At 44.1% G+C, this 20,271-nt stretch overlaps 1 protein-coding gene across 3 annotated transcripts in view; it reads left to right on the forward strand.

Moving 5' to 3' along the window:
• TDRP (testis development related protein) overlaps positions 1 to 20,271 on the forward strand; it is a 138,729-nt gene that overhangs the window by 111,373 nt on the left and 7,085 nt on the right. The gene's annotated exons all lie outside the window — the stretch shown is intronic.

Raw genomic sequence — 20,271 nt, forward strand, 5'->3', positions numbered from 1 at the left:
TTCGCGTTGATAGTGGGGGTGGTACAGCCTCAAAAATGACATTTGGGGGCCATTGAACATGTTTGATACTAATTTCAATGCATTTTGATGCATTTCTGTTAAAAATCGCATGCGATCGAATGCGATTTTTTTTTAAGAAAATGCTTAAAAACTGCAAAAATCGCATCCCATCGCATGCCACTTCATATGGCATGCGATGGGAGCCGTACAAGTACACAAGTACCTAATATTTTATACCATTTTCTTATTGGTGGCTTTGCCAGCCCTTTTAGGGTGGCTGCACCTCTTATTATATGTACAAATACACCTATGTCCATGTGTACATATAATAAGAACTGCCAAAGATCCAGACCTGTCTCCAGATATGTCCATTTGAAACTGCTGGTTATATAGGCACTCACTGTAATTAATCATCTTCTGCCAGAGGCATGCCCAAGGCTAATGTTTGACGGCTTGTTTTGTGTGTGTAGGTTTCTTAGAAGTGTTTTTTTATTTTCCATTTTGTCTTGCTATTCAGATTTATTTTGTTATAAATAAGACCTATAATTTACATTTGTTTTTATTTTCAATTTCATCGATCTCTGAGTAATAATAAGCAAGATAAATGTTTTTTCTATTAAAACATAAATGCAAAGAAAGTTTACAAAATCAAAATCCCAAAAAACACAAACTATAAAGTTTTTTGTTCTAACCCCAAACCTTTTTTTTTTTTTTTAAACCATTGTTTATGTAGCATATACTGTAACAATTCCGGCAGGCATCTAGGTTCGTGGAAAGAAGTCACTCTAATGCTGCCAATACACTTGTGCGATCGGATTCGATGCGATATCGCAGTGCGATGTCCATCTCACCCGATCACATCTTGTGGTGCTTAAGTGCCCCCTTTGCAGCACCCGATGCCGCATGCCATCTTGAGATGGCACATCGGGTGCTGGAAGAGGGCGGGCAGAGGGTAGCATTATGTAGCATAAGAAGCGTTAATGGGCGGCAGGGGTCAGCGGTGGCGGCATAATTGTTTAAACACTGGGCAGCCCTCTGATTGGCTGAGATAGCTTTTTTGGAATCTCCATATCTATAAATTTACATTGTTTGAAGTAGGTATAATGACAGTAGTAATTTTAAACACAATCACTTGCAGCGGGTTTTAAATGGTGAGTCGGTTCCTGGAGACATCCTGGCTGCGAGTAGCTACCCAGAAAGTTTTGGAAATAATATCTCATGGTTACTCCGGTGCAGTCCCATGATGGACAATATAACGTAGTGACAGTGTGTGTGTGGGGGGGGGGGGGGGGATTACAAAAACTGTTTAATTAGACATTCAGAAATCAAATGTAAGCTTTAGCTGTGAACATTTTATTGTTAATCATTGCACTGCTGACTTTTCTGGCAGCAGAACCCTGCATTGGAATTTATTGGGTCATTTCTTTGTAAGCAAATTTAATAAATAGATGTGGGTTTGATCTTTTGAAGCTGGAATGTCTCAGGTCTATTTTTTGTGCTGCCAGAAGTAAAGGTTTGAGCTTGTGGTGCAATTAGGTGCGAAGCACAAGACTAATCTCTTTGAAGGCGCCAACTAACTTTGTTGGATTATGTTCATTTGTATTAGTAAAACCCCATTACATGTGTTAACTCTTCTATGGTTTTAACAATTTTATTATTCACTTTCCTGATATTCATACACTGTCTACAGCAATATATTGTCTATATAATGGGGTTTTATTATTATTTTTATTATTAGTAGCCTTTTGTGTATATAGTGACAGCATTTTTTATTTTTTTTGCACTTTAGAATGGGAACACAGTAGTAAAACAATAACAGGCATGTAAAGCGCAATGGAATATGCTATTCTATCTAGGATACTGTAAATAATATTAAGATAGATATCAATGAATAAGGATAAGTGCTACACATTGAATATTGGTCCAACGCACTTCTTGCTGGACTGTATGACAGCAATGTGACAGTGAAGAGAAAATATGTAAATTTGTGTGGACTGTACCGAGGGGGATGTAAATTGGTTAGTATAGTTTAGAGCAGGGCTGGGCAACACCTGCCCTCCAGATGTTGATGAACTACACATCCCAGCATGCCTTGCATCAGTTTCAGCATGGCCACATAGCAAAACTAATCCAAAGCATCCTGGGATGTGTAGTTCACTAACATCTGGAGGGACGGTGTTGCCCAGCCCTGGTTTAGAGGTTACATGGGTGGTTCTGGTGTTTTATAAGTTTGTCTGGTTCTGGTGAGTTTTCAGGGAATATTTGAAGGTTTCCAGACTGGAAGAAGCCTTGTGCATGGGAGGTCATTCCACAGAGTGGGTGCAGCCTGAAAAAAGGTGTATGCAACAGGATTTAGGAAGAAATTGAATGTGGGGAGGGTTGGAAAGTCAAGGATGACACCTATGCCAGGGTTTCCCATTTATTTTTGTTTTTGTAATCATGGCTCCCTAGAGTATAACCAATTTTATTTCTGGCATCCCTTAATAATATTATAAATGGTGTTTCTATGACATGCTTAGGGTCAGTTATGTGGTACGGGATAATATTTGCTTCTGTTTGTCCACATACTTTATGACTGGAAGCCACAAACACTGGGTTTTGTCTATTGACCATAAATCATTTAAATAAGTCCTGGACCCCTAAATCGGGGGACCCCTGCAAGTGTCCCAAGGCACCCCAGGGTACCACGGCACACAGTTTGCAACCACTGATCTAAGCAATGAGATTCAGGGATAGGTTTGATTGTCATGTTATCAAATGTGATAGACATAATGGAGTTGACCACTATGGTTGGTCTGTGGAAATATTATTAATTGTGTTTTGGAAAAGTGTTTTGAGGAGGTGACATGACATCCAAGATAAAATGGCAAAAGACATTCAGTAATTAAGGCCAACACATATGACATTACATGGATTTTTTTTTTTTAATACCGCTTTCTCATTGCAAACCTGAGTCAGACCCATGTCAATTTTGAACCTGGGTCACATCTTCTCACGCTGAACCCATGTTGCGCATTATACACAGATGACCCGGGTTGAATTGCCAGGATGCGGTCATTAGGTTGACCAGGTCTAGGTTGACCGTTAAAAGGTCAACCACTATTGGCTGATAGTCAAAAGGTCGAAATGAAATGGTCTATATGCATAATGTCGACACAAGCAAAAGGTGGTACTTGTTTCCTATCTGGGCGCCCGCTACGTTAATTGCGCACCATGCTATTCTCCGTATGAAAATCGCATCGCATCGGATACCACAAATGCACATACACGATATTGAACGATGCGATGCGATGCGATCCGATTTCGTTCCCGCTTTTATGGTTGGCCCATAGGATATATAGGAAACCCCCCCTGATGGTTTAAAATGCGCCTCCATTGTTAACGCCACCCCAGTATTGACGTCAACCCGAAGCGTGGCGAGCGGCGGCGGTACGCGTCCTCCGACTTTTTCATACCCCCACTATCCACGTTGGCGTGGAGTTGAGAATAGAATAGTGTGGCGAGCGCAGCGAGGGGACGCGGATACTTCACAGGTATCCGTGTCCCCTCGCGGGCTTCACCGGTATCCGCGTCCCCTCGCGGGGCTCGCTACGCTCGCCACGCTTCGGGCTAGGTGGCTCGCTGCGCTCGCCACACTATTCTATTCTCAACTCCACGCCGACGTGGATAGTTGGGGTATGAAAAAGTCGGAGGACGCGTACCGCCGCCCCTCGCGGGGCTCGCTGCGCTCGCCACGCTTCGGGTTGACGTCAATACTGGGGTGGTGTTAACAATGGAGGCGCATTTTAAACCATTAGGGGGGGTTTCCTATACAAATCGTGGGTTTGCGGGGTTATTACATTGAAATCAATGTAAAATCGGGTCTCAGGGACCATTTAACATTGATTCCAATGTAAAAATCGGGGTTGATCGCGTAACCGCATGCGATGCGATCCGATTTAAAATGAAATCGGATCGCATCGTATGCCATCGTACATCATCGAGTACCGAATCCGATGCGATGCGATCCGATTTCATTACGGTGCCGTACGTAGAAAACCTGGGCGCCCAGATAGGAAACAAGTACCCAAAAGGTTCACATGGAAACGGTCTACATGAGTTTTTCACTCTTTTTTTTTCCTCAAAAAAATTATTTGTGCATACTGTACCATCCCAGTGGACGTGGAGGGGGATTATAATAGTGTGCTGAGCTCGGCGAGGCACTGTACCTGAAGCATAGCAAGCACAGTGGTACACTTATACAGTGCCTGTGTCTGTCAACTTAAGCACTAAAAACGGTACTTATGTATTATCTGGGCTCCCATGTTAAATGCACCCCATTTTTTCATACCCCTACTATCCAATTACGCATGGAGTTGATTTTATATAGTGTGGCGAGCGCAGCGAGCCACCGTGCCCGAAGCGTGGCGAGCGCAGCGAGCCCCGCAAGGGGATGCGGTCTCATAAGAAAAACGGGAGCCCAGATATTACATAAGTACCCTAAAAACACCTGTGAAAATAACGCTATTTTGCTTGTCGACTTTTTCCATGTCAACCTTTTTGCTTTTGTTGACCTTTTGACCATGTCGACCTTGGGTATTTTGACCATTTCAAGGTGTCCTCCTAGTCACTGTCGACTATTAGTGGTCGACTTATTGAATGTCGACCTTAATTGTTTTGACTCTATGACCCATACCTGAATTGCCGGGTTGTACGCAGTGTTCGCGAAAACCACCCAAAAAAGTGGGTCCCGGGGACCCTTCACTTCTAAAAATTGGGGTCCTACCTGACCTTTTCTGGGTCCCAACGGAATAAAGCCTCCTCTCGCCTTCTCCCCAGCATGGCACATGTGGGTCGGGGGGGGGGACGGGTGTGGGGTATCAATTGGCCCACTCGCAAAAAAGATACATACAGTATACACTAGAAACTATATAAACCTGAAAAAAGGGACAGTGCGCGCCGAAGGCGCGCGCTAAAAATTTAGGGCATGTTTTTTTACATGCACACACCGTTATGCCCAGTACACATTACAGCACACACCGTTATGCCCAGTACACATTACACGCCGATATGCCCAGTACACACCGTTATGCCCAGTACACATTATAGAACACACCGATATGCCCAGTACACATTATAGCACACACTTTTATGACAAGTATATATTATAGCACATAAGTGCTGCTTACCTACATGCTTGTTGCTAGGGGTTATATGCTCCTTGCAGGGGTTACATGCTGGGGGGCATTTTATGCTGGTTGCCACAGGGTGGGGGGGGCATTTTTTGCCACGGAGGGGGGGGTCATTGCCCAAGGGCTGGAAAAGCGACATGCTGCTCAGCAGAGTAGGTGAGCGGGCTATCAGCGCAGCGGGGGACTGGATGTGGCTGGAATAGCTGACACGCTGCTCTGAGTTGTTTTAGCCACATCCAGTCCCCCGTCATCCTGACAGCCCGCTCACCGACACCTACTCTGCTGAGAGCGGCTGCATCCCATCCTGTCCCCCCCCCCCCCCCCCCCCACGCTTTCAGAAGATAGCCAACATTGGGGAGACGTGACCCAAGGGGGTCCTGGTGCTGGGTACTGTTTGGCTGGAGGGTACCTGGTCTGGGTAATGGCGGCGGTTGGGTGCTGTTTGGCTGGAGGGTGCCTGGCGCTGGGTAAGTGTGGCAGCGGGAGTAGGGGGATACCTTTCTGCTGGATCAAGTTGCAGGCTCCAGCCTGTCCCGACACCGACACCCGGCCTCTGGTCCCTGGACTCCCGCTGCAGACGATGCTACACAAAGGTAGCAATGCCGCACTCAGTTGCGCTGTTCTCTGCAGCCGCTGGAGTTGGCTGTCACTCCACGCCGTCTCCGTGTCTGCGCGCCGCTCTCCTTCTTCAGCCAGCGGGTGGACTAGTGCGGGCGCCGGAACGTTGCCGCACTTAGTCACAACTCCCGTCACTGGCTCTTGAGGCGTCCTCTCTCCCTCCAGCGGTCCCGGGGTGCATGCCTTCTCAGGTCAGGACAGCTTCTTCTCCCATCCGCCTCTGATTTCCCGCCGTCACTTCACTTCTACTCCTCCGCGGACACACGCGCTGCTCCCTCTGGTCACACCGCTTCCCTTCTCGCTGGGACCTCTGACCCCTCTTCTCACTAGTCACACCTCACTTCCTCCTCGCTCCCATACATCCTCCAGTGCTGTCAATCAGCCTGGGGATGTTTTCTTCGCACCGCAAATGATCTGGGTATTAACCCTGCCCCCACTGGAAGAATCTGCACAGCGCGTCCTCGGGGACCCCTTTAGTTTTGACAGCTGAGTCCCCGGGGACTGTTTTGGGGTAAAATACGCGCTATAGCGCGTTTTTGCGAACCCTGGTACGACCCAGGTTTTTCACTTTAGTGCTTTTACACTGCACCCCGACCTGGGTCGACTCGGCATTAAACCAGATTATAAGTGGTGTGTGAAAGGGGTATCAGTGATTTTTTTTTCCTTCTGTATCTCTGATTTATGGTATAACTTTGAAAGACATGACTACTATATTGTGTATTATCAGCCCATAAATGTGACATTTCCTCCTAAAAACAGACTGTTACAGATTACTTGAGACCTGGGTTCCTTCCTGGGCCGACGTTCTGTAGTCCCAAGTATAGCACACATGGCGGCACTCCAAATCAGCTACACAATGGCATGAAACAGTTTCAACATTTCAATTGTATTGAAACAATTTTTGTTGGGACAAAAATAGTTTCAATACAATTGAAATGTTGAAACTGTATATTTTCCCCATACTTGTGTGGGTTTTCTCCGGGTACTCAAGTTTCCTCGCACAATCCAAAAATATATTGGTAGGTTCATTGGCTCATAACAAAATTAACCCTAGAATGATTGTGTGTGCATGTGGTAGGGAATATAGATTGTAAGCTCCACTGGGGCAGGGACTAATGGGAATGTACAAATATTCTCTGTACAGCGCTGCGGAATATGTGTGCGCTACATAAATAACTGTTACTCTCTCACCACAATGACAGTCAATATACCTGTGTGTCCTATCAGGAGTAAGGCAGAGGAAAGGCACAATGACTCCAAGAATGTATGGTACATGGCACAGATTGGCACTGGAGAATTACATTCTCCTGAGGATGGGGCTTTGTGCCTCGAAACATCGATAAAATAAATTGCTTCATAATGAATCCTGCAGTGGCGATCTGTGCCGCGTACCATCCATTCTGGGGGTCATTGCTCCTATACTCTATATAAAGATAAATATATATTATATTTTCTTTTTTTTTTTAATACATATTCGCTATTTCAGACAACCTTTCAGAGAAATACAGCAACTTGTAATAAGCAGAGTTGCTCATGGAAGTGAATTACTAAACAGTTCCATCGCCTATCACTTATTGTTTGTGTTCATGCAGCATAAAACCTTTTCTTATTGTGTGTTTTGTATTCTGCTTATGCATGTTTCTGTCTTATGAATATATCCGAGATGTTTCGGAACTGTGCTGAAATGTCTGTATTTAATCAGTGATAATTCAAGAAAACGTAATCATGATCATGACTATCAAGTAGGTGAGTGAATCTATATCTACATCCTCCTGTGTAGAGTACCTTATTAAACCCTCTCATCTGCTTTAAGGAACACTGCAGGTCTACGGATTAGAGGATTAGGTAAAGCGTCTTTGTAGATAGGTTTAGCCCGTATCAGGCTTCAGGTTTTGTTTAGAAGATCTCTTGCTGTACCAAAAGATCTAGTCAGATCAATTTGCTTCAGGAGATCAGGTTATATGATAAGATGATTACCTTACTTGACTGCAGCAGATGCCTTTGAATTAACATCTCTTGCTTCATCCATGAACTATATTTGACACGTTGCACTGTAAAAAAGGCAAAGCGACATAAAATTTCGAGCCTGCGTTACCTCAAGCTGTATAATTTATACTTTGGGGTGTGAACACAATGCAGGCAAATAGGCATATGTACCCTAATGAAGTAAGCAGCAATGTTTGTTAAGGAAAACAGAATGTGTGTGCTCTTAGAATGGATAGCACATTACTGTGGTACTGGAAAAATATATCTGTAGCAATAGATACAGATTAGCAGTGTATATGCATGCATTCATTTCCACAAGATGCGTAGCGGAGGCTGCAGTATTGCAGTGAAAGCCAAGTCCGTGATAAGTGATGTGTCCTAGGCTTTCACTGCAATACTGCATCCTCCACTAAGCATCTTGTGGAAATGAATGCATGCATATACAGATGGAGCGGGTCTTATTGTTGCTGGCGAATCGCCAGCAGCATGTTCCTGGTGATCCGCCAGCAACACGGCGCTCCATCTGACTGAGGGGCGCAATCCTGTCCGCCTCCCGCTTCAGGGGGCTGCGGGGGGGGGGGGGGGTGCGGGGACCCGGTGTAGACACTGAGCGACCGCCGGCAGCACCGTCGGAAGGGGACGCGCGCACCTAGCCATGGTATGCAGACAGGAATTTCTCCCAACGCTGAATAATTATCATTCAAACAAGTTGGGTAAAATCAAAAGTTTGATTTTTATTAATTAGTTAGAACAACTGCCAATTATAGTTTTCTCCCATGCACTACATAATTATTGTCCAGACCGGTCATTGCAGTTCTTTATAACGGTGCATTTTATGCTTGTGGTTTTTTGTTGTTGTTTTTTTTACATAAATTCAACCAATTCCTCTGTAGTAACAGTTTACTAATTTGAAGCTTTATAAAACTATAAACATACTAGCAAAATGCAGCTTCTGTTCTGGTTGTGAACACACGGCTTGTAGAAAGGAATTTTATCTTTGTGGAATACCAGCATAAATGCTGCAACATCACATAAACAGTTTTTTCTGTTCTGCTGATTTTTAGTTCAGTATCTCATAAAAAGATTGTGGAACACATTGTCAGGGTAACCTTTTAATTTTAGAAACAATATGAATGTCCTATTATGAGAAGTACAGTACCATGTTCCTTAGAGTCAAGGTTGTATTCTGTTTAATTAAATATAAAAGATCATTCCATGCTGTGGTGTTTGCAGTGACCACGTGTCTTTTGTCATAGTTAGGTGTGTGACTTAATGCTATTGCTAGTAAAATAGTATCCCTTGATATACAAGCTAACTTTGTAAGGCCTTGGACACCTACAGTACTTTGTGTGACTGCAGTGGCAGGTGCCAGAAGCACCAGCTGTACTTGCACCAGCCCCATGCTAGGCGGGCACTGAATCTCCATGGGACTATGGCTTTTTGTGTATGCTACTGAGTGAGTTTGCCCCTGCAACACACCCATGACATTCTAATAACCTAGTGTTCATTCTAGCACCCGCTATTTTTGAAAACCCATGAAGTTCCTCTTCCCTGCCTGGGGTGTCACGGTCTGCTATGGTGTTTCTAGCACAGGTCTGGTTTGCATATCAGTGCTGATATACAGACCACATTGTGCTAGAAGCACTACAGCAGACAGCGACACCCCAGGCAGGGAAGAGGAACTTCATGGGTTTTCAAAAATAGCGGGTGCTAGAATGAACACTAATAACCTGTACACCAGATGGAATATCTTTTTGTGCGTCTGTTTAGCCACATCCTCACTGGCCAGGAACATTCAATACATTCCAGAGTATATATGGCTCAATTGTTCCTGCAACTCTGTATGCAGACACCTTGGGACACATGAACTGTGTGACTTGCACTGGTGCTCCAGGGTGTTTTATTTATTTTCACTGAAATTGTTTCATTCTACCACAGGCAGACTGTTAGCCCAAGTCTAGCCTGCACCACAGGAGCTGCCAGGAGGACCCGTTCCCACCTTATAAGGTCAGCACCCAGGTCCCCGGCTGCAGAGACATGGGTCCCTGGGGATCCCTGGGGATCCTCAAGCTCCAAGCGATCTTCATTGCCTTGTGTTAGGGTGTGCAGCAGAGAGGCCATGCGCGGGAGGGGATCCAAACTTCGCTGGGCCAAAAAAGTATGCACTAGCAATCACTGCGATCTTCATTCCAGGTGTAGAAATACCTCCATCCAGGAGAATCTGTTGTCAATCCCCAGGTATTCCAGCAACTGGGGGATCGGTGGAGCCTTCTCCAAATTGATCTCATGGCTTCACGACACAATAAGAAATTGTGCTGAACTGCTGCAGTTCTCAGGATCCAGGATTCAGGGCCGGCGCTACCCGCTCAGCAGAGCCTGCAAAGCTACCTCCCCTCCTTCTATACTGTAGCTGCCGCTGCCTGCGCCTGTCAAAGTATATGACAGGCCGCGGTGCGGGTAGCAGGGCAGCACCAGGCGCTGTACATGAGGTACATTTAGATACATTTGGCCAGCGGCCGCGGCACTCTCAGACACCCGCTGTGCGCTGTCCGCCGCTCAATGCACACCGCCCCGCTGAATGACGCTGCCCGACGTCATCACAATGGCCCGGCGCATACGTGCCATGTAGAGAGAAGAGCCAGCCGACTGCCGAGCTGTTGGGTTGCTGGGTTTTAGCGACAGCAGGTTGACTCAGCGCTGGATGGATGATATGCAGGAGCCTGGACAGAAGGCCACGCTGGCAGGTACATTAGGTGAGAGGCACCATCTATATACTGAGGTGGCAGTGGCACTCACAGGATTAATTAGAATTGGTTGAGATAAAGAAGTGTCTATGAGTGTTTATTTTGTGAGTGCCAGTGCCACCTCTGTGTTATACTGTATATGTCCCTATGCACAAACATTGTTCTTCAGGCAGTGCTTGCTTAAAAGTGTTTTGTATATTTTTCAAAGTGAATCCAAAACTGTGTACATGGAGTGGACCAGTATAAACATGTAGATAAAATGATAACACATCTAGCATAGCCATTTCTCCAAACGCTGGATGTGTTATAATGTTATCTACATGTTTATACCGGTCCATGCATATAGTTTTGGATTCACTTTGAAAATTATACAAAACACTTTTAAGCAAGCTCTGCCTGAAGAACTATGTTTGTGCATAGGGGGCTATTTTGTAAATGGACTCAGATCACACGGTCATTTAAGAATATTAAGTGAGTGCCGGTTTTCTGGAGGTATAATATATAAGTCTACTTATATTTGTAAAGGTAGGAGAAATCATTCGATGGTCAGCAACCATCAAATGATTTCTCCTGCTGCGGGCACATGTGAGGGGATGTGTCTTTGTGACACATCCCCTTGCATGGTTGCTAGGGGATACGGTGGCGGTGATTTAGCAGGGTGGCGAGGCAGCAGGCACTCTCTAGAAGCGCTATTTTATAAGGTATGGGAGGGCGCAAATTCAGAGTTTGCAGGGAGGCGCCGAACACCCTAGCACCGGCCCTGCCAGGAGTGACGGCAGTCAGTGCCTTGACGACTCCTACTTTTTTCAGATAAACCGTGTAGTGTCCGTTATATTTAAAATAGTTTTAATAAGTACTCTTGATACAGTACACTAAGGATAACCATGTTACTGTACCTTACTGTACATTGAGGTGCCCCAGCAATATTGTGCTTTATAAATGGGGATCAGTGTGTCTGATTACGTTCATTTATGTCTAGTAGCCGATTCTTATTGGCCTGGAAAAGATCTGATCTAGAGGATAAGATTCATTAACTGCTGAAACCAAATCTCACTGCAGATGTTTACATTCATTATCATCCCACGCTTACTGCTTTCTGATGTTCCATTGCTTGACATATCTTAGCAACTAGCAGGACAGAGCTCTGTTTCATTGTACAGGAGAGCGATGGTTCACAACTGACATCTGCTTTATATGTATATTACACAGTTCTGAAGAAACTCTCTATCTATTCAAACAATGTATAAATACTTCATACTGTGCAATCCCCAATAATGCTTTCCATTTTCTGTGTATACAAAGCACTAATCTATCTTCAGATTTTAATATAAAACAGTTATCCTACAATGCACATGTATTGTTCTGGGTTAGGAAAATCATGAGCACGTTGCTGAATTTATTTTAATATTTTTGTGTTCAAGGTTTTTTAGTTTTGTCTTTTAAAACATCTAAAAAAAAAGTGGAATATGTGACCGCGTTACAATGGTCTGTTCCCCAGGCTGGATTTGAAATGTATTCATATCATTTATATCATCCATTTTACAACTTTCAGTGACCAAACTGCTAATTAGATGATGATATAAGGTCTTAAAATGTAGAATAAATGTTTTAGATTAAAAACTAAACTTCTATTGAGGGAATTGCACATACTGTATAGGGGTATTAAATTTGTGCCATATTTTTTAACAGTCGGAATTCTGCAATTTTCAGTCGAACGTACACTTGACCTATTGAATCCGAGTGCCGATTTTTTTGACTGTTGGAAAACACATGGATCAGTCAATTGCTCACTTGTCCTTCAGTTTAAAGGTCCATACACACTGGGCAACTATGCCAAGCGTGTATGGACAACGATGATCGTGTTCATCGCTGGGGGGAAGCCGCTCAGTGCATACACACTGAGCGGCTTCCCCCCTGCCTGGTGCCGTCAGCAGGGAGAGGACGGCTTTTCATAGCACAGCACTATGCAAAACCGTCCTCAAAGCCGTTCATCTGCTGGTATTACCAGCGATGATGCAGTAGAGTTCACCGCTCATTGCCGGGGCATACACTCTGGGCGGCTTTGAGCGACTTTCAGCTCAGTCGCCCAGTGTGTATGGGCCTTTAGTGGAAAACGAGGCCATTTTTTATTATTTTCCATGAATGCATATACAACTTTGAACAAAGTTGAATCTGCATGGTGCAAAACCCATTCCAAAACCGGCTGCACTGATTAGCTATAACTAGATTTTTTTGGGTACCTAGCCCTTGCTTTGATGTACTGGTGCCTGGTGTGGATGTGTCAAAGAACACTTTGTAAAATAAACGTATTATACGTAGGATTTGGGCTATATGTGCTATGCAGTTTTGGTCTCCTCAAGGACATAATCTAAAATATCGGCCATTGTTGTAGGCTACAAAGGATGAACGATATTCTCTCCTGCAGGCTGACAACCCCCTGACCTTCTCTGTCATTATCATCTGTACATGCAGCTCAATTTTACCATATAACAACTGCATGTACGGAGTGGGGATCTGAAGACTCATTTAACGATATTGTTCAGCTTGTATGCATTATATAGCTTGTCTGGGATCCCCACCGATATCTCTAATAATATCTCTTGGGGAGCAATTTGTGTAGTGTGGATTATTAGGTAGACAGTGAAAAGGTCGACGTGCACTCGGTCAACACAGACAAAAGGTCGACAGAGAAATGGTCAACATTTGCTTTTCGTGGTTTTGGTCTGTCGAAATGGGCCCCCAATTATTATTAAGACGTATCCTTACATGGTTTGTTTCGCTCACCATGCATCGAGCACTGTACCTTTTCCAATTGGGGTCCACATGAATTGTAAAGTATGAAAAAGTAATCAAAGTGAAAAAATTGTCAGACTCATGATGCCCTTTTACCTGTCAACCATTAGTGGTTGACCTATTGACTGTCAACCTATCAATCGCAACCATTGTGTATGCACCTTAAATTTCATCCTTCGAAGACTGTGTTATTTTAGATGGTTGGAAGCAACCGATCAGTTTTGTCCAGGAAAATGTACTTCGTTAAAAAACTGTGTATATCTGTTATGGATCATGCAAAGGTAAACAGCCGTGCCTGACATACAGTACGAGTCATTTGAAATAAGTATTAATAATTGTTATTACATCTATCAAATCTTTAAGTAAAAAGAACCCTGTTTCTTTTCTGCATGTTGACAGTAGTTTCATGTTTGCTTACATTTATTTCCTCTTTTAACATGACTTTGTATTTATATAATTTGGAGAGAATTATTTGCAAAGGTTTCTGGAAACAACTTATCTCCGTTTTTTTGTAGTCAAGCTACTTTAAAGGAGACTAATCAACATCATCCACATGTGCATCCGTAGCTGCTCTGTTTGGATGAAGCTTTGTATATTGTCTTTGCCTCTTGCAACGTTTCCAAATTTTAAGTGGCCATTAATGACTATACCAGTGTAAACACTTTGGGTGTTTTAGTGTCTATTATAAGTACTTTGTGCATTTCTCTGTCAAGTTTCCCATTCGTCCAACTATTTTTATGCCGTTTATTTATATAAGCGGCAGATACAAACTCACGTCGCTACACATTTGTAATGCATGAGAACACTACTGGCAAAGTTGTATGGCATATGACACTTGTAGTTGTGCAGAAGCATTATGGTATAAGCTAAATTGGAGTCATTTTCTTTTAATTAGCTTGATATGGATGGGTTGAAAGTTTTCTACATTTTGAAGGACTAAAATAAATGTTCTGGGGGTATGTTTGGTTGGTTTTCCCAATTCTTTTTAAAACAGTGGCCTGAGGTAGACCAAATAAATGCAGCTATAAAATCAAAGAGTAAAATTCCGCCTTTGAGAGCTTTGTCTGTTGGGGAAAGGAAGAGCTGTGGTCCAACGGAAGAATGGCACTGTACAGCTGGGAGTAGTATTGGCTCTAATACTAGTTCCAATGTATAGATTGTTAGACAATCAATAGGTTGACTCCCATGTAGTCGACATACTGTACAATAGGTACACAAAGGTGACACTAGATGCGCTAACAGAAATAGCAGCAGCTACTCTAGAAATCCCACCTGTTAGCGCGAGATGACAAGGAAAAGGAATGGTAATAATAGAGAGCGCTAGCCACCACCACCTTCAAGTTTATCACCAAAAGTTTTCAAGGTGAAAGACCGTTGTTGTTCTACATCCATATGGTAACAAAATATTTTTATTAAAACATAAAATTATACAACATCTGTTAAATAGGTCGTCTTGGTCAAAGGTTAACCGGTAAAAGGTTTAGGGGGTATTCAATCCCGGGTCATGGCTATCGATCTAGCCCGACAGCTGTGACCGTGGCCCGTTTTTGTTTTCTTCGACTGCAGATTGCCAGATGCGATTCAATGTCCCATCTGCCGATCGTCAAAAAAGGGGGCGTGTCCGCATAAACGGGCGTGAATTGTCAAGATTCGATCGTGACAATCCACAGCTGAAATCTACAAAACGGGGCCGATTGCTTTTAGTCCCCCCATACATTTGTCCGACTTGTCATAAGGACAAGTCGGACCCGATTGTCCCAGCAGCACCCCGGGAGGGATCACATGCGATTGCACTTCATGTGCCAAGTTTTGCATGTGATAAATCGCATGCAACTCCCAGGGAGCTGCCTGCAGGGACAATGGGAGCGGGGGACAGCAGCGGGGATATGCCTGTGACCAGAGGGTGGGGGGCGCACAGAGCCGGGCAAGAAGCCGCTGGGCAGGGAGCAGGGGTGGATTTTCAGAGATTTGATTTGTCTATAAAACCTGACAATGACCTCTTTTTCACATTTCTGTTGCCGGGTTTTTTCTGAATTCTGAGGTCATTAGTGTTCATTCTAGCACTCGCCATCTTTGAAAACCCATGCAGTTCCTCTCCCCTGCCTGGGGTGTCGCTGTCTGCTGTAGTGCTTCTAGCACAGTGTGGTCTGTATATCAGCACTGATTTGCAAACCGGACCACAGAAACTCCACAGCAGACAGTGACACCCCAGGTAGGGAAGAGGAACTGCATGGGTTTTCAAAGATAGTTGGTGCTAGAATGAACACTAGTCATAGTGCTTTCTTAAGGTGTGTAGACATTAGACAAATTAACAAATATTATACACAATAACGACAATCTTTTAATGATGTTTTCTAATGTTTACGCACTATATGGCCCACGTTGCTAGTCACACCCAGCATTGGCAAGTGTGTATGAACTTGCCAGTGCCAGCCCCCCAGCCGGGTCTCGATGCTCCTGACATGCACATATCATCAAACACAATTGATGCTTGAAAAAAACAAAAAGGAGGAGGGGTAAAAGAAATTGACTTATTAAATGTGCAATTTACACATAAAAAAACATCAATGTTAATAAATGTAAATTATTTACAGTTGCTCAATCTTTAATAAATTTACCCTGAAGTGTCTACACTCTTCTTATCTTCCTACTGTACTACCTCTACTCTACTCTGATGCCCATAAAAATCTGTCAGTCCATGTCTCCTGTGTGAATAACAACCTCAACTAAAATCTGTAATCTCTTCTGTGTCTCTTCCTCCTTATTCAAGCACACAGTGATTACCTGCCCATCTCTCAGCTTCCCTTTTAAAGCTTCTTGAGAGACTTTCCTCCCACACCTTAAAAAGCTTTCTTTCCTCAAAAACCTGCTTGATATTCTTAAATCAGGCCTTTGTTCCCAACACTCCAATTAGATTGCAGTTACTAAAGTTTTACATGATTTGATCACTGCTACATTGCTCACTTTTAATCCTCTTGGATTCACATTCTGCATTTGATACTGTTGACAATTCTCTTCTTGTAGATTCTTCATTCCCTAAATCTGCGGGACACTTTCCTCCCTTAGTTATCATCCCAATTATCAAAAACATACTTTCAGTCCAAACAAAATAATTTTGACTTCAGATAAGAACCTCTTGGCTCATCTAGTTTGGCAGCACATTTAGCCATTTATAAACTAACCAAACGAAGCGAGCTGCCAGTTGATACGGCTATTGGGTCAGCCGCTAGACGCCTAAACAAGCCTTACCTTGGAATATAAACCTCTTTTCACATCAAAACCCTGAGTGCTGCTTCTGTCCTTCCCATACAAGGGAGGTAAGTGTTGCTGTTCATTTGTTGTTTGGACCTTGCACCGCATCTAAGCACGCTGGGGTTATTTGAGTGCCACCTTAAACCTTACACTATAAACTAACCAAACAAAAATTATTTCATATGTCTGTGGTGGCTGTGCCACTACCATTTATTAAAGAAATGGAAACCCCATCGCCAAGGAGGGCCATGCCCGATAACTAAGCAGTAACCTTGTTTTTTTTCTGCTTTCAAAACCAATGCGGTTGCTGTAATACATTGCAACATAAAAGTTTTCATCAATGCAAACCACAGTTGCTGCTTACTGCATTAGCATCTACCAGCTCTGATTGGAGGCTATTCCACTGATCCAAGTATGAGACCACACTGCTGGTACAGTACTATCCTAAGCTGATTCTTTGTCCTTCTGTCTACCCTCAGCTCTAAGTTCATTAAAGACCTGTGTGAAATACTGGAGGTCAGCAATGACTCTAATAAAGAGATGCCAGTAGTTCAGTTTCATTGGTGACCAGCTTGAATGAGCATTTACAGAAACACTACATTGGCTGGAGTGATGAAACCAGCTCTCTGCCAGTATCCATTGAGAGACTTGTGTATTAGCCATGAAGCAATAGCTGTGGATGATAGTTGCTGGAAATGCTGACAACTGCTTCAGATGAACTCCACAAGACAGTTCTGCAACTTGCTGGTGGATACCTGCACCATTGTGCATTTTGGAGGTGACCTCACTTGCTTGCCTTTTAGATGGGTCCCTGGCAAGAGCATTGTGTGAGACCTGGATTAAGGTTGATAGCGTATCCTTCACACTGATGAGGTCAGTAACGTTGACATCACACTTTTGCCTTGCCTCCATTTAGCCGTACATCACTGATAACGCAAAATGAGTGAATTTTGCTTAACCAATTTTGTCATCTCATTGTTCTGGACAGCAGCGCACTGGGCCGCACTTGATAAGTCTTCATCAGTCTCATCAACGCAGGAATGGGAATCTGTTCCACATTCTTATTCAATTTCCTGTTGTTCATGGCACCTGCAAACAAATCCAGAATTTGAAACCTGGGGTGGCTTTGACTGCAGAAAGCAATCCAATAGTAATTTTGTTTCTAGCAATTTCAGAATGAAGCTGCCCATTTGTAGATTAGGCAACAACTGCATTCTGTAAATTGCAATCAGAGGTTTTTGCTGCTTACACTGGGCACAAACTGTTTTGTGGCTGCTGAAGAGTTTGTTCTATATATTGCATTTATTCCATTAGAGAGAACTTTGATCTTTATTTTTTGCTGTCCTGCAGTTGATATCTCTAAATCTTGTGCTTGATTGTAGCATAATACTGTGCATTCCTGGAAAGTGGTCTGGCCATTTCCATCCCCTCTTGCCGTTTCCTATTTCCAGCTCATTGTGGGTGCTGTTTTTCACAGCATGCTATAATCAGGCACTTGGCAAGACATGTAGAGACAAGGTTTCTCAGCAGGAGTGAGCTAGAAGAGATTTATTCTATCCAGTCAAAGTATTGTCAGTTTCCACTGCTTGCAGGAAGTAAAGGCAGGAAGTATCCTGGGCTCACTTAGAACAAAGAGAGCCACACAACCACAGTAATACCCCTTTTACACCAAAAACCCTGGTCGGACCCTGGTCTTTGAATGCTGGAGTATCCAGGGTCTGACCCTGCTTTATACCCCATTTACACAGCACTTTGACCTGGGTCGGACCTGGGTCTGCACCATTTACACTGAACCTGGGTCAGCCCTGCCTTAAATAATATTTTATATATATATTTATAGAAAAATATATATATATATATATATATATATATATATATATATATATATATATCAGGGCTGACCCAGGTTAAGTGTTTTTTTTTTTTTTTTTAAGGTGCTGGGGGTGCCGGAGGGTACCTGTCCTGCCTGCTGTGCTTGGTGTACCTGGGGGTACCGGGGTGCTGGGGGGTGCAAGGGGTGCTGAAGGTACCTGTCCTGTCTGCGGTCGGATCTCAGCGGAGAAGATGATGTGCGCCGTTGCTGTACCACCCCCCCCCCCCTCCCCGGCAGACGGTCCCTGCGGCGTGCGGCGTATGGAGTGTCAGTGGCGGGGGTCCCTCTGGCGCATGGGAACTAGTACTAGTTCCTATGCGCTGGAGGGACCGCCGATACTGACACTCCAACGCCGCAGGGACCGGCTGCCGGATGCGGGGGGGGGGGGGGGGTGATACAGCAGCGGCGCACATCATCTTCTCCGCTGAGATCCGACCGCAGGCAGGACAGGTACCCCCAGCACCCCCGTACCCCCAGCACAGCAGGCTGACAGGTACCCCCCTCTCCTCAGCAGCCGCAGGGACCCCCCTCCTCCCGCAGCAGCTGGGAACATCTTCCCCAGCGCTGCACGCTGTGGACCCGCTGCGGGTGCCTGCACCCGCAGCGGGACCATTTACACCGACATTTACACGGGTCCTATCCGTGTTCTACCCAGGTCAGGACCTGGGTAGAGGACCCGTGTAAATGGAAACGGATACCCCCCATTTACACCGCCGCGGATCCGGGTCTGACCCGCCGCTGACCCGGATTTTTCGGCGGTGTAAAAGGGGTATTAGACAGCCAAACTGATACATCATGCAACCTTAATGAGTCACAAAGGTATGCTTCTGTAAAATGTATCTGGTGGAGAAGTTCTGTAGTGTTTTATACAGCAGGTTTTCATTTCATCTGTTCATATGTGGGTTTTTTTTTTTTTATAAAGCTCAACATAAAATTTACAATTTATGTCATGCTTATTTTATTGACTTCACAAATCCGTATTTACGTGAATGGCCAACATAATTTCCCATGGATGTATAATTTTACATCTTCTGTTATATGCTATGGGAACATTTGTCAACTCTCCTGAAATGTTTGGGGAACTGCCATATTCCTGTTATGGTGACAATTCTCCAAGATCCCACCCCCTTCTTCAGTGAAGTGGGAGGAGCCGGTCCCTTATTTCCTGTGAATCTCTTATCGTGTGAATAACATTGGTACGGTAAGATTTGGGATGACTTCGTTCAAGGCACTACTCTCAACTTGATCTGGGTCGGACTGAGACCAAAAATCGGCACTGGCATTTTGAGCACACAGGCCCTCCGGCTTGTGACCTCCATTCATGATACTGTGACACGCTGATGGGGCAGTGTGGGTACAGTCACCGGCGAATCTATAAATATGGTAATGGTTTGGTCCCAGACTTGTAGGTTGGACCCTTGCATGGTGAAAAAGGGCATGGCCTCATGGAAAGGAGGCATGGTATCACAAAAAGGGGGTGTAGTATTACACATTATGCCACACACCGTAATGCCTATTACACATTTAAGCAAACTCTGTAATACCCATTACACATAAAACCACATGCCGTAACGCCAATTGCACATTAGGCCACACAACGTAATGCCCATTATGGAATAGCACAATCTGTTATGCCAATTGCACATTATGACACACACCGTAATGCCTATTACATTTAAGGCTACACAATTCGTTCTACTCTGGGTAATAATTCCTGGTTCATCATGGATATATCCTTAATACATATACGGGTCCTTCTGAATAACACTTTAGGAGACCACAGTCACTGTATAGAATTAAAACAATTTTTATCCCACTGCAGAAGTACAAGTCC

Source organism: Crinia signifera, chromosome 3 (genome assembly GCF_055691185.1).
Source record: "Crinia signifera chromosome 3, ASM5569118v1, whole genome shotgun sequence".
Taxonomy (NCBI): Eukaryota; Metazoa; Chordata; class Amphibia; order Anura; family Myobatrachidae; genus Crinia; species Crinia signifera.